The 15,209-nt window shown below is 33.9% G+C and overlaps 1 long non-coding RNA gene across 1 annotated transcript; it reads left to right on the forward strand.

The window, feature by feature from the left end:
• Positions 1–9,743: 9,743 nt before the first annotated feature.
• Positions 9,744–13,575, forward strand: LOC118751805. Its single transcript, XR_004994598.1, has 2 exons — positions 9,744–9,907; positions 13,103–13,575. It is a non-coding gene; the product is annotated as an uncharacterized LOC118751805 (long non-coding RNA).
• Positions 13,576–15,209: the final 1,634 nt, after the last annotated feature.

A 15,209-nucleotide genomic window follows, 5' to 3' on the forward strand; every position in this document is an offset into this window, starting at 1 on the left:
TATACAGACAAGACTAAAAGGTTAAAATAATTAAAAAAAAAAAACTTTTTAATGTACCACGCTTTTATAAATGGACTAAAATTAGAAAATAATATTTCTCAGTCCCATAGAACTTGTTTTGATAACTTTTGATTTTGAAATTTTAGCAAAAGTCATTATAAACAATTTATGGGATTGAAAATGAAAAGTAAAAGTAATAGGCCTGATTTAAAATTGAAGAGTTATATATGTATATAAGTATGTGGGTATATTAATAACGACCGCTTAAAATCGATCTCAAATTTGTACTTTCGCTGTAGAAATTTTAGTTCTATGTTGGGGCTGCCAGACGTCCCGGTTTTCGCGGACATGTCCCGGTTTTAGGCTATTTATCCCGGTGTCCCGGTCCAACCTTAAAATGTCCCGGGTTTCGTTTTAGTATCCCGGTTTTTGAGTTGATTGTACAAATTTGAATAAAAGTTCAAAAATTACTACACTACGAGAAAAAACGCGTTTCAATATTCAGAAAAATGTTATGAATTCACTAAGGGAAATAACGCATGTAAACATGAATATTTTCTGTTGGATTATCGTTTAAAAATGTTCGTAATTAAAAATAATACTTTCATAACACGCACGCGTGGTGTTGATTCAAACTCAACATTTAAATGCACATTTACATGTCTGGCTGTAGCTGAGTGCGCGAAGATGCTTGCCACAATTTGCTAATTTCCCGAGGGTCAGGGTTCCATTCCCATTACAACCAGCATGGAATTTAAATATTTTTTTAACTTAATTATGAAAAAGCAATCGGTAATTGCAAATTGAATATTTCTATACTAAATACTAAAATTTGTATACTTAAATGCGTATTTTTATACCCGAGCGCACTTGTGCACAAGGGTATTATAACTTTGTTCACATATCGGTTGTTTGTAACAGGCAAAACGAATCGAGATAGATATAGACAAATGTATACATAAATTATCACGATGAAAAGAGAAATCGATTAAGCGGTGACTGTCTGTCCGTCCGTCCGTCCGTCCGTCTGTGCACACGATAACTCGAGTAAAAATTTAGATATCTTAACGAAACTTGGTATGTGCCCTTATTTTGGGCGTAGGACGGATGGTATTGAAAATGGGCAAAATCGGACAATAACCACGCCTAACTCCCATATAACGGTAATTTTCAGAAATACGAAAACTGCGATATTTTAGTAACTACTGAAGATTATTCTCTCAAAATGGATATTTACTATAAACCTTAGACGAAAACTAAGAATATTATACATTTTTGGAAAATGGGCGTAGCCACGCCTACTTAGTGTTACATGTGTATATCTTGGCAACCGCTGCACCGATTTCTTCCAAACTTGGCATAGTTATTGGCCTTGGTACAGGATACCAAATGGGCGAAAATTTAAAAAATTGGACAATAACCACGCCCACATCCCATATAACGGTAATTTTGAGAAATACGAAATCTTCGATAAATCCGTAAATATTGAAGCTAATTTATTCAAAATTGATGCTTGCAACAATTATTTATCAGGAAATACGCTTATCATAAAATTTTGGAAAATGGACGTGGCACCGCCCACTTATGATCACACATATGTATCTCGGTAACCGTTCTACCAATTCATACCAAACTCGGTGTGGTTATTGTGCTTGCCACATAGAAGCAAAACGTTGAAAATTATTGAAATCAGACTAAATTGACGGCCGCTTTTCATATAACAGTAAATTTCAGAAATGCTTGAAACTTCAATATTTCGAAATTTAAGGGCGCTAATTTACTCAAAATGGATACACCCCGGTTTACCATGTAGCGGTAGCTTTCGGAAAGGTGAAAAACGTATATGGGCATTTCCATGGTGGCGCCCGTGACAGTCGTACGATTTCAACGTGCAGAAAAGTAGAGACTAATTTAAATTTCCTCTCCCTTAATTTGATTTTTGGATAGCTCTTTAGAAGCGCTACATAAAGTGCGAAATAAGGATCTGTAAAGAAAAAGGGTTCAAATATACAAACAAACCAACATCGGTTCGTCACGTGACATAAAATAGAAGTGGTTTTCCGCTGCACCTATACAAATGTGAAAATCTGCGAATAATGTATGAATTTTTTAATGTAATTTATTACAGTTTAATCTGTTTGCCTTGTGTTATGCTAGCCTTATTTTTGCCTTGAAAATACTTGTTAGATTTTTTTATACAATATATAATAAGGTACGTAACGTGACGTTCGTAACGTGACATATCGTATACTGCTGAAGAAATTCCTTACACCATTTTGAGTTTAACTTACGTTAAGTTAAGTTTAAGTTTAAGTTAAGTTAACAGGAATTCCTGTTAAAGGAAAAACGCAACATAATTTTTTATTCAGAACATTTTAATGGATATACGTATCTAAATAACGATAAATTCCAAAAAATAGGAAAGAAAATCTTAATACTAAAATACATATATTTTCGAAGAAAATGCCGTTTGAAATTTTCGCTGCTTGATAGCCAATGAAGTTGACGTATTCCAGGTATATTTGGGACTATTTTCCACTTCTCAGCTAATGTTAAAGACATTTCTTCTTCTTTACTCTGAAGATATGTATGCCAATTGGACACCTTCAATGTGGTTTCGAGCGCATTCAAAAAAAGATTTAGCATCGTCTAATACTAAATTTTTTGCTTTAGTCAACTGCCAAACCTTTCTCTTAATAACAGCTCCCACTCCATCGACTGGAACTTTGCCGTGTGAAGTGGCAAAAAAGTTCCATTCAATATTTTTCAAATTTAATTCAACTAAAAATTCGCATAAACTGCTTGCTATAAATTTATTTTTGAACTGGCAACTGCTTCCGGCTGAGAATACGAAGACATTTCTAAAATTTCCATACTGGTTTTGTATTTGTATTTGTATGGGGTACGTAACGTGACAAACTTTGAGACACCAAAAAAATATTATTTAAAAGAAATTAATTCACTTAAATCTTTTTTTGCAACTCTACGTTCTAAACTTACTTTGCGTTCTTGTTTTCAACCACTTCCACCGGTCAATACAGAAGTAAGAATAAACAAGTAAGAAAGTCTAAGTTCGGGCGGAGCCGAACATTAAATACCCGGCGCAAGTATTAAATATATGTTTTTTCACCTTTCCGAAACCTTGCGCTAGATGGTAAGCCGGGGTGTATCAATTTTGAGTAAGTTAGCGTCCTTCAATTTCGAAATATTGAAGTTTCAAGCATTTCTGAAATTTACCGTTCAATATTTACTGATTTATCGAAGATTTTGTATTTCTCTCCGTTATATGGGATGTGGGCGTGGTTATTGTCCGATTTTAAAAAGTTTCTGCGATTTTTTATGCTGTACCAAGGCCAACAACTGTGCCAAGTTTGGAAGAAATTGCTGCAGCGGTTACCAAGATATACACATGTAACCATAAGTGGGCGTGGCTACGCCCATTTTCCAAAAATTTATAATATTCTTATTTTTCATCTAAAACTTATTATAAATATCAATTTTGAGTGAATAATCTCCAGTAGTTACTAAAATATCGCAGTTTTCGTATTTCTGAAAATTACCGTTATATGGGAAGTAGGCGTGGTTATTGAGCGATTTTGAAAATTTTCGGCCATTTGATATGTTGTGCGGAGGCCAACAGCTGTGCCAAGTTTGGAAGGAATTGGTGCAGCGGTTACCAAGATATACACATGTAACCATAAGTGGGCGTGGCTACGCCCATTTTCCAAAAATTTATAATATTCTTATTTTTCGTCTAAAAGTTATTGTAAATATCAATTTTTAGTAAATTATCTTCAGTAGTTACTAAAATATCGCAGTTTTCGTATTTCTGGAAATTACCGTTATATGCGAAGTGGGCGTGGTTAAAGTCCGATTTCGCCCATTTTCAATACCAACCTACCTTGGATTAAGGGAAACCTACATACCAAATTTCGTTGAGATATCTCAATTTTTGCTCGAGTTATCGTGTACACGGACAGACGGACAGACGGACAGACGGACGGACAGACAGACATGGCTTAATCGATTTATTTTTTCATCCTGATCATTTATGTATACATTTGTCTATATCTATCTCGATTCGTTTTGGCTGTTACAAACAACCGTTATGTGAACAAAATTAATATACCCTTGTGCACAAGTGCGCTCGGGTATAAAAATTACTTTTCAATGGCTCGAACGTGTCATTAGAATATCAATGAATGTAAAGTAAAAATTACCGTTAACTGAGCTTTGTTTACTCTCTTTGCCTTTTTCTCAAATAAAGTGTGAGTGTGCAAGAGATTTAGTGGTATGAGTGAAATCGGAACAACTCTTTTTCAAAATAATTATTAAGGAGAAAATTCAATAAAAATAGAGAAATAGTAAGAAAGAGCTACGCTAAAATTTCCCACAATTTGTATTACCGCTGTAACTTAGCAACACTGTAAACTCTTTCGAATAATGACAATTGGATATTTTCTTTTTTATAATATAAAATAAAAACTTTATTTTACAAACATTTTATTTTTCGTTCGCGGTAGAATGCCCATATTTAATACTTGCGCCGGGTATTTAATGTTCGGTTCCGCCCGAACTTAGACTTTCTTACTTGTTTTTAATTTAGCACGCTTTTTTAATTCTAAATTTCTTTCTCTCAGTGCACCGGTTTAATTGCGAGATAGTTGAGCTTTGCACAAGCAATAGTTGATGATTAGTATATGTACCTAAATACGTTCAAAATGACGTGCACAGAGTTTTACAATTATATTAAGGAAAAGACAGAAGTTTTGAAACTTGTTCACAGCAACGAAAAATATGGCTGATATTTTAATGTTATCTTGTACTTAAACTTTTTTCTTTCATGAAACCTAGAGTACTTATAAGTACAGTGCCGTACAAAATTAATGGCTCGGAGGCTCTTTCATCAGATTACAATTTCTAATCAGATCTTTTAGAAAAATTTTGAAAATTTAGCTTTTGAGCCAATTAATAAAGTGCAAGTCTGAAGTTGCCAGCAACTTTCGTAGATTTTTAGCATTTATTGTTTTTGCTGACAGTGTCTTCCATATAAAAAGAATTATCGAACATAGTTTGTATAAAAGAAACTTTCAGTAGAAACAATACCAAAAATCAGCTAAAATTTAATGAGCTGCAAAACTTCATTTTAAACATTTTTATAAAAAGTCTGATTAGAATGTTGCAAATTTGTATGCAAATTTATTGAATTTTCCCGAGATTAGCACAAAGTTTAACAATTTTATTTTTATGTTTTTTCATATATTTAGTATAAACTGTATTTTTATAAAGATTAAAAAAAGGTTCATGCATTGTGAAAAATTCTCTGTGCTTTAGTTGTGATAAGTTGTTTTGTTTTGTTGGCGTACGTTGCAATGATCTCATGATCTCATGTTTTTATGTTTTTATTTTTGTCTGTCAAAATAAAAGTTTACTACATCCTTTCGCACGTCGAAATGAAAGAGAAGGGAGCGAGAGGCCCTCCCTAAAGTGTTCCGGTTTGGCAACAGAGATATCTGGCAGCCCTAGTCTATGTTATGTATGTAGTTTGAATATTGTCAATTAAATCTAATAATATTGTAAATTAATCTAATCTCATAAATTGTTTATAATGACTTTTGCTAAATTTCAAAATCAAAAGTAATCAAAACAAATTCTATGGGACTGAGATATATTATTATTTTACTACGCTTTTATCAACTTGCAATGTTGTATGTCCAGACCGCTTTGAATGTTGTATGTCTAGACCACCATTTATACTAGCTGGATTTTTTGTAAGCGAGCGACAAAATAGTGCTCAACTCGGGTAAAATTTCCTTTTAGCTACTTAAGCAACCCTGTTGGAAGCTGGCAAGAAAATGTGATTAGTTTAACGGGATTTAGATACAAAAACCAATTTAAATGGGTAATTATGTGAGGTATTTGCGTAATATATATACTCTTTTAAAACATGTCACGTATAAAAGGTAGCAAAACTTTCCCTATTCACTTTCCCATTAACAATTCAATTCTAGATATCAACCTAGTCTAGATATCAACCTCATTGTAGGCATCATATGAAGGAGATACAATTAGAAGACTCTAGATGTCGCCCCGTCAGAAGAAGTTAAATATAGCGCCTAAATATATGCACTATTTATACACGTCACAGCGGAAATGGACGACACGCTATTTCTTTAAATGAAATAAATTGCTGCTATATGTATGTATGTATGTACATATGCGTGTTTATACTAAATGTGAGCAAACAACATTGTGCTTGCACAGTCTTCTGTTCTCTTTCACTGCAAGTTGAATTATTTTAATATCTATTGCAAAATTTTGTACAGACAAGACTAAAAAGTAGAAAATAAATAAAATAAATAAAAAAAAAACTTTCTAATATACAACGCTTTTATAAATGGACTAAAAATTAGAAAATAATATTTCTCAGTCCCACAGAATTTGTTTTGATAACTTTTGATTTTGAAATTTTAGCAAAAGTCGTTATAAACAATTAATGACATTGAAAATGAAAAGCGTGGGCCGCATGTAATACACTTTAATTGATATGAAAAGTAACTTATGTATGTATGTGGGCATATGAATAACGACCGCTTAAAATCGATCTCAAATTTGTACTTTCGCTGTAGAATGTTATGTAGTTTGACTATTGCATGCGCTCCTCGTTTTTCGTTTTCAATGCCATTAATTTTTTATAATGACTTTTGCTAAAATTTCAAAATCAAAAGTTATCAAAACAAATTCTGTGGGACTGAGAAATATTATTTTCTACTTTTTAGTCCATTTATAAAAGCGTTGTATATTAAAATTTTTTTTTATTTTATTTATTTCTTGCTTATTTTCTTCAGCCCTGTTTATTACACTGATATTCTAACGAGTCCCGTACCTACATACAACCAAGCGTGTCGCGCACATACAATTTCATTTTAATGTTAAAAATTTTTTGGAAAGAAATGTATTTTAAAAACTTGTTTTGTTTTAAAGTTCGTTTTATTGCTACAAAAGTTGTTTTATTTTTATTTTTTTATAATTATCATTAACTTCGCTGAGATTTAAAATAAGACACAGTAACTAAGTTTCATGGTAGACTAGAGCTGTTCTGTACAAAAAAGCAATTTATTTTTGATTTTTCGGATATATGTATGTATGTCCATATGTATATATTTAAAATGAGTGTCTAGTTTTGGTAAGTACCTTACCATACAAACGCAATGTAGTATATACTTTGTTTTACAACTTTTTACTTTACCTTTAATTAGAACCGTAACTTAAAAGATTCTTACGATTTGGCCAACGATGGAATGCTCCTATCATCATTCTGATTTAGTATTTATGTATGGATATATGTATGTACATACATATGTACATATGTATATATGGTCCTATATACATACATATATTCGTAATACACACGCATCTTGTTACAGGTATCCGAAGTAGTTCAACTATGTTGGTCAGTTTAAATGTGAGTGCATAAATAGCAAAATTTTGTATATTTACATAAAACATCCCTTTTACTCGAAAAACATATACCAGAACTAAAATTGCGCCCGAATAATCAAGCTTCTTATACATTCTCGTAACTTATAATGTACACATGGACACACATAGAAGTATATATACATACATTATATGGACACATTAGCATATGGATTTATATTCATATGTATGTATGTAAGTGTATGTGCATACATATTCACTTTCATATGGTCCAGAGAATTGCTGATATCTCAACTGCTCTAAAATGCGAAATTTCACAATCGCCATTACTTCCCTTCCGCGGACTTTCTCTTTCCCTAACCTAAACAATAAGTCCAAAACCGGCCGTAACGCCATGTGCGTCACACGCCGCTCACCTCATCAGCAACATGAACCACAACCATATATATTTGTATGTATGTGTGTATGTATATGGAGTTATGAACGAACATACATATGTATGTAGGTATGTACATTCATTTTGTACAAACATAAATATGTACTTTTTTAAGTAGCACATACATATGTATGCGTATGTACATTTATATATACTTATGTATATACGTATGCATGAATGTATGTATGCCATTTTGCCATCGCCACTGTTATTGCCGAAGACTGAGCTGGAATCAAAGTTAGAACGCTGGAGTAATGCCCAACGTCGGCGTTGCCATCGTATCAGCTATGCACTTATGCCATGGCAACGATAGCAACTACCGACTTCTCTGCCGACGTTACAATCGCTTGTTATCCTTCTCCATATATCGCAAGTCGTATGCAAACAACATTTCCCAATGATGGTCTGGAGTTGCTTTCCTTGGTCTTCGTTTCATCTTCATGCAAGTCTTTATGGCACTCCTTCGTGAAGCTGGGGCAGTTCGTTAGAGCGACGAGTTCAAGTATGTGTGTTTACATACACGTGTGTAAGTCGTTTCATGTGGACTTGTGGCAAATGAACATGGGCAAATGTCCATTTGAAAATTCACAGACACAGCAGCAATGGTCAGCTATGGAAATTATCGATCGAAATGCCTTTGGGGTCAGGTGGACAAATAGTAGTATGGTTAGAATACGGGCGGTGGATCTGTGAACGGATGAGTAAATGGGCTGAATCGTTATGCTGAGTAGTAGAGTTTGTGTAAATGGAGAAAATAGATGAGTAAAGAACGGACGGGCAAAGGAAGGACCTTTAGTAATTTTAGCTTGACGACGGTGACGGGAATAGCGACAACAAAAGTAAAGACGGTGGCGACGGTTACGCCGAAGGTAATGTGGATAGAAGTAGTAGCAGTAGTCGAATGTTGTGGAGATTGTGTTCTAATTTGGAGAGATGCGGAGTAGCGTGGTTTTTAAGAACGACAGAAAAAGACATTGCGTCTTGCTGGCGGTTCATATTGCCCCGGCATTCAGGTGGTACCCCCACCTTTAGCTTTAGCTAAACGACAAGTACGTTAACGGTAACGTCTAGCTGACCAAAAGGAATTGCGAGTTTTTCTCAACGCTTACATAGTTGTCCCTGTATTGTTGCTACTATTGTTGTGCTTAGCATACTGCGGAAATCGTCATTCTCGCTTCCTCAATCCATGTTCATTGATTTTGAGGCGGGTAGTGTCCTACCAGGCCATTTCGTGCCTTTGCAAGTGTCCGTTCGAAATAATAGTGTGGGGTGGACGCTAAGTGTGCACATGAATACAGACATATATATCACATACATACATATGTATGTTTTTGCATGTATGCATGCATATACATGCATGCCTGTATTTCGTCATCGGATGGGTTGGAGTTACTGATGCGACATCAACTGATTTTGCCTTTACTTATGGCTTGGTGATATACATAGGTAGAAGCAAAAGACGCAAGTAGTTTTGAATATGTACATAGTTGTAGATATAGAAATTCCGAGTTCTGTTAAGTTGAAGTTTTCTGTGTCCGACAGGTTGGTTTGGACATGTTCTCAAGTCTAAAGCATAATGTCTATACTACGCCATGGTGTTCCACCACTAAACATCCTTTGCTTCGTTTTGTTCTACAGTGAGTTCTAGTAAAAGTAGAAGAGAAATAAGAAGCCGTTGCTTAACGGTACATTCATTTCAACGTCAGATGTTATTATGGAAACGCTGTGTTGGAGGACTGAGCAACATTTGCGTGGGAGGCCTAAAGTAAAACTGCTGCATGCACAACGCAGTATTAAAGTGAATTGCTCGAGACTTTGGTATTCAGTTGATTGTATTCTTGCGAGCACTGGTCAGTGAATTTTAGATGTTTGCGAAGTTTTGAGGTTTGGTGTGCTGTTATTGAGTTAGCACAGCATACAAACATAAAAAAACATATCGTTTCCCTTGGATACTTTTCGCAGTAGCCATTACCCATAACCCTGCGAATACACCTTCTGCAAAGGGACAACAGTATACTAAAAGCGAAAGAGGTACGCAAACTTATACAACGCTTTGTACATATCTGTGGTCATTTTACAAAACAACTTAAGTCTATCTTTCACGGACAAAGAAGATAGCATATGACGGCGCAAAGATCTTTTTAACGTCAGAGCAATAAATTTTATTTAAATTAAAGCATGCAGTAGTTGCAAACAGAAACATTTTTAAAGCTTGTGCATGGCTTTAACATTCCTTTCGAATTGCAACGTTTTTCTCTTTGACGGTAAAATATGTTTTGTCGAAATATGCTCTTTTGTATGTCCGTGAAAGACAGACTTAAAGTGTTTAGTTAAATGTCCACAGATATGTACATATGTACACAAATTAGGGTATTTATAAGATATTTATTTTGGATTTTCCATCGAGGCACCCCCCTAAAATGTGACAGCAGGAAAAAGTTTCAGCCCATTCTGATAACACGTGACTCATTGAGGTTAAAGTTAGGAAAAACAGCGATTAAAAAAAAATTCTAGTTTTTCGTCCTTAAAATCGAAACCATTTATTCCGGTATTATTTTTGCTAAACCTGTTAGTTTTAACAGTGCTTAGCATTTATCAGGTCAGGTCTTAAAAGATATCTTCTAAGAACATTACATCATCAACAATTTATAAGATTGAAACGTAGAGCGCATGCAATACAACATAGACATAACATGGACCTAAAATTTCTACAGCGCATGTACAGATTTGAGATCGATTTTATGCGATCGATATACATACCCAGCAAACAATTAGGTTTGATATACATACATTTGAGAATGATCTGAAATCAAAGCCTTTGCCCAAATTACAAGAAAATTACAGCTTTCTCAATAAAAAGGGGAATTTGATCTCCATTTGAGAATATGGTTGACTCTTAAATCAATTTTAAAGGTAATTTATCAATTGCACTTCAAATGTAGAAATAAAATTTATTATAGGAAATGTATATTTCATATTTATTTTTTCTTCGCGATGTACATACATAACAGAAAGAAACAATTATGATAAAGTAATGTTCAATAAATTCATCTTAAAGGGCTGCAGCTTCCTCTCTCCACGCATACATCAAATCAAATATTTGTGGGCCTTCTCTTTGAATATTTTTTTCTATTGATTGTTTGTTCTTTTAAATTGAATTTTATTTTATTAAAATTTTTTATTTAACTGCGCACGTTTATATCGTTTGACACTTGCCATGTTCCTTCAAATCAATCTGAAATGAATTTCAAATGTAAGATGCAAACCCAGTTTTCAATTTGAGAATCATTTGAGAAAAAAATTTGATATCAACTTGATAAATAAAAATTTCTCAAACGTTTGAAACTGTGTTTGCTGGGTATACACACATACATACATACATAAATATCGTCACTCTAATTTATAAACGCCCTAATAGGAGGTGATTTGGGGATTTACTCGAGCGCGTCAGATTAACAAATGGGGGATACCCTGCATCCTGTTGGGTACCTCTACCAAATCTAAGCCTGTGTAGGGTGGAGTGGTCCAAAAAATGTTTTCCAGGTAGGGTTTGGGGCACGTTCCAAAATTTTTCCTCTTGCCAAAAGAGGTGCTGGTACAAACCTTACGTTTCTAAGTATCCATTTAGAGGATGCTCATATTTTACTCTAGAGCTATTGTGTACATATATTAATCAAACAATTGGTTAAGTAACCTAAGAACATTTCAAAATTAAATTATCTATTAAAATATCACAAGCTTCAGTTGCCATGGCAACAGTAGCTTTTTATAAAAATCACCAATATTTTTTGCCAGTTTCACAGCGTTCCAGTAGCGCATTTCAACGTTATTGAGCGCCCTGTGTTGATTGCAGTAGAAAACTGAAACATGGTATAGATATTACAAATATCAAAAGGGGAAACTAAGGGGGTGCCACGTTTAATAGGATGAAATTTGTTTTCCCATACAAAAATTTGATTACTCTAGTGTAGAGCCGCGCGCATAGGGCAGCTGATCAGAATAGTAAAAAAAATTTATAGCTGGATTTACTCGAGCGCGTCAGATGTAAGAAATTGTGGGTTAATTATTTTGTATTTATTTATTTATTAAAGTAGTCTAACACAACAACCACAGGTTATATTTCAGTGTTAGATACTGAGAATATTACAATATAATAATTACATGCTGAAAAGTTTGCATTTCAATGAATGACGATTTGAGCGTGACGCAAGGGTTTGGAAAGGTCGCAAATTTACAAAAAAAAAATATTACCTAGACATTCTCGAGCGCGGTCATATTTTTTTACTATGAAGCAAACAGCTCAAGGATAACGGGAAGTATATCTGTGTTCGTACGGAAAAGTAGCTTATGTCGGCAAGCTGGCTTTAGTATAATGCGGCATTCCCTTAATTCTTTTATTAACAAGGAATTTTTTGATAAGACTTAATGAGAATATTCTCTTGCTAGTATCGGAACTATTTCTTGCACATTTATTTGCCAAAAGTTCTACAACGGCTCGGCGCCAGTAAGTCATCCGTAATCGTATGCTGCGAATGCCGCATTATACTAAAGCCAGCCTTTCGACATAAGCTACTATTCCATACGAACGCAGATATAATCTGATGTTTTCCACAAGCCGCACAGTGTTGCGAAACCGGAATTTTTTGGAAATCATATTGCCTAAACTGTAATTTTAATTGTATCGATGAGAAACTTCTACAAATTGGTCAGAATGAAATCCCAAACAGAATGAGTGAAAAAAAACATTTACACCGAAAAAAATTGTTGGGTCAAATTTTCAACAAAAGTCAAAAAAAAAAAAAATTGTTCGAAAAATTTACAAAAAAAAATTTATTTTAATTGTTCTTTTATTTCTGATAAATACCCTATGATTAGTTTTTTAAATAAACTATAGGGCGGTCCGAACAAGAATTATAAACGTCAAATTTTCATGATTTTTCGATATTTGTTGAAAAACTCTGAAATTTTATATAAAACCAAAATCTATTTCATTTCTTATTTGAAAGGTGGCAATAAAAGCTTTAATTTGATACCGGTTTGAAGTCAATAGCTTCAGTTTTAAGAGAGTTATGCTCATTTTTGTGGAGTGCTATAATAGATGTAGAATAAAAAAAAAATTTGAAGATACTATTTTATAACACAGGCATATTTTATTGCATTCTACAGAAAAATTACAAATTATCAGTCATCTACCAATAAGTTCATTGCTTCCTCTGATAATTCCAGGTGTTTCTTCTCCTTCAGTATTCTCCTACTGTTGATTGCGGGATCAGAATTGGCGAGCAGATAAGCAATTCCAAAACATCCTCCACGTTTCTAGTTTTACTCTGTTTCATCAACTCATGCAGTTCCTGATAGGAAATTTTAATTTATTCCATAATTCTTGACTGTCAAAATTATAATTATATATTCTGATGTAATATTCGAACCATTAAAACACTTATATGAAAAACGCATCAGAAAGCAATTGAATGTAGTAAATGAAGGGAAACCACACAATAAAAACAATACAAATAAGCGCGCAATAACGGATTATTTCACCCACCTACCTAGACGTAAAAACAAAGGGGGAGAGAGAGAGAGCGAAAGAGAGAGAATAAAATAGTAAAACAACAGAGAGAGAGAAAGGTACCACCACAAGCTAAAAGAAAACACTATATAAAGACGGACACACATGCGGACTAATTAGTGACAAAAAAGAAAACACTGAAGATGGCGATTAGCCGAAACCGGTCTGAAAATAATAAAAATTTGACGTGGGATGACGGAAAGTCACTCGAAACCCAATATGATTAAATTATTCAATAAGTGATTCCGAGAATCTCCGTTCTATTTCTATGAAATAAATACTGAGAGTGATATACTAAAATCGCTATAACTCCCAGGAGGGCAGGTATGGGCAGCTGATTTTTTCACAGTTCGTTGAAAACAAATTATGTAACATTTCTGTAGTGGTTTGGAACTGGGACTCTCTGGGACTTTTTAGATATTGCTTACCTAACCCAAATTTAAAGGAAAAATGGACCTTTAGTCGGGTTTTCGCTCTAAAAAAGGTGCATATGAAAATGTCTCAAACAACATTCCTTTTTTTTACAGAAGATACTTGTCCGAAGGCAGATTTTTTTTCCGAATCAAAATATCTGTCACCAAAATCAAATGAGATCATTTTGAATACAGCCCTGAAATCCCCTCTTTTCGTGAAAATTTTGTATATTTGACTTCTAAAATCAATTAAAAAATCAACGGGCCAACATAAAAATAAGCTTTATGTGTTTTTTGTTTACTTGGAATGTCTGTGACAAAATTGCATCATTAAAAACACTGAAAAAAATAATCGGAAAAAAGTTACTTTTCCACTAGCCGCAACACAGTGAGCCGGAGTAACGAAAATCGTCAACAAAGTTTAGCGCATGCACCTGCTATGTTTTAAAACTTTTACAGCTTTTTCTACGAAATTTGTTATTTTTTGATTTGTTTGCTGGTTTTCGTTCATATTATTTGTCACAATCATATGACTGTAAGTATACCCAGCGGACCAAATACTCGCAAATGATACCGGATGCCAGTGAAATGCGAAAAAAGCTCTCGTTATAGCTCGTATGTTGCTCCGCTGGGTATGTATTTATGTGCACTTGCGAATGAAAACCTTTATATAAATCTAAGCTGGGCGATAAAATTACATGTGTAATTAAGTGCGTGTAGGATTACGATAACTTTAATACCAGTTTTAAAATAGTTTGAGTTAGGATTGAAATAATCGCAAATCGAAGGAGTATTAGATTACAATTATATTAAGAAACAAGTAAGAGCAGCGCTGTCTTCGGCTATGCCGAAGACTTCATACCTTTCATGAGCATCTGAAAATTTTACTTTAACAGATTACTGCATTTGAATAAATTTATATATTCACAGCAGGCATAGATAGAGGAGATACATATATAAAAAATCATATCTAAACAATCAAAGGGATGGAAGATATACCTTATATAGCACCAATCAAGTGATTTTCACTACTGTGTGATCGGTACGTAAACCGGTAACACAATTTAAGGGGTTTAGCTTCCTACATAAAGGAGATACATATATCGCAAAAACTGGTATCTGAACAATCAGTGGTACAAGAGATTATGATTATACAGCATAGATTTTGACGATTTTCTCAGTAGACTTTGTATTATTATTTAAAAAATAGCTTACGAAATTTATCGGTTTTAGCTGTCCAAATAAAGGAGTTTTACAGTAAAACCCCATATCTGAACAATCAGTTGTATGGGGGCAATAAGCAGGTTATAGTGACCCGATCTTTGTTAGTTTTATTGTAAACTTTCTGTTG

Source organism: Rhagoletis pomonella, unplaced genomic scaffold (assembly GCF_013731165.1).
Source record: "Rhagoletis pomonella isolate Grant_MI unplaced genomic scaffold, Rhpom_1.0 Rhpom_scaffold_01004, whole genome shotgun sequence".
NCBI classification, from domain to species: Eukaryota; Metazoa; Arthropoda; class Insecta; order Diptera; family Tephritidae; genus Rhagoletis; species Rhagoletis pomonella.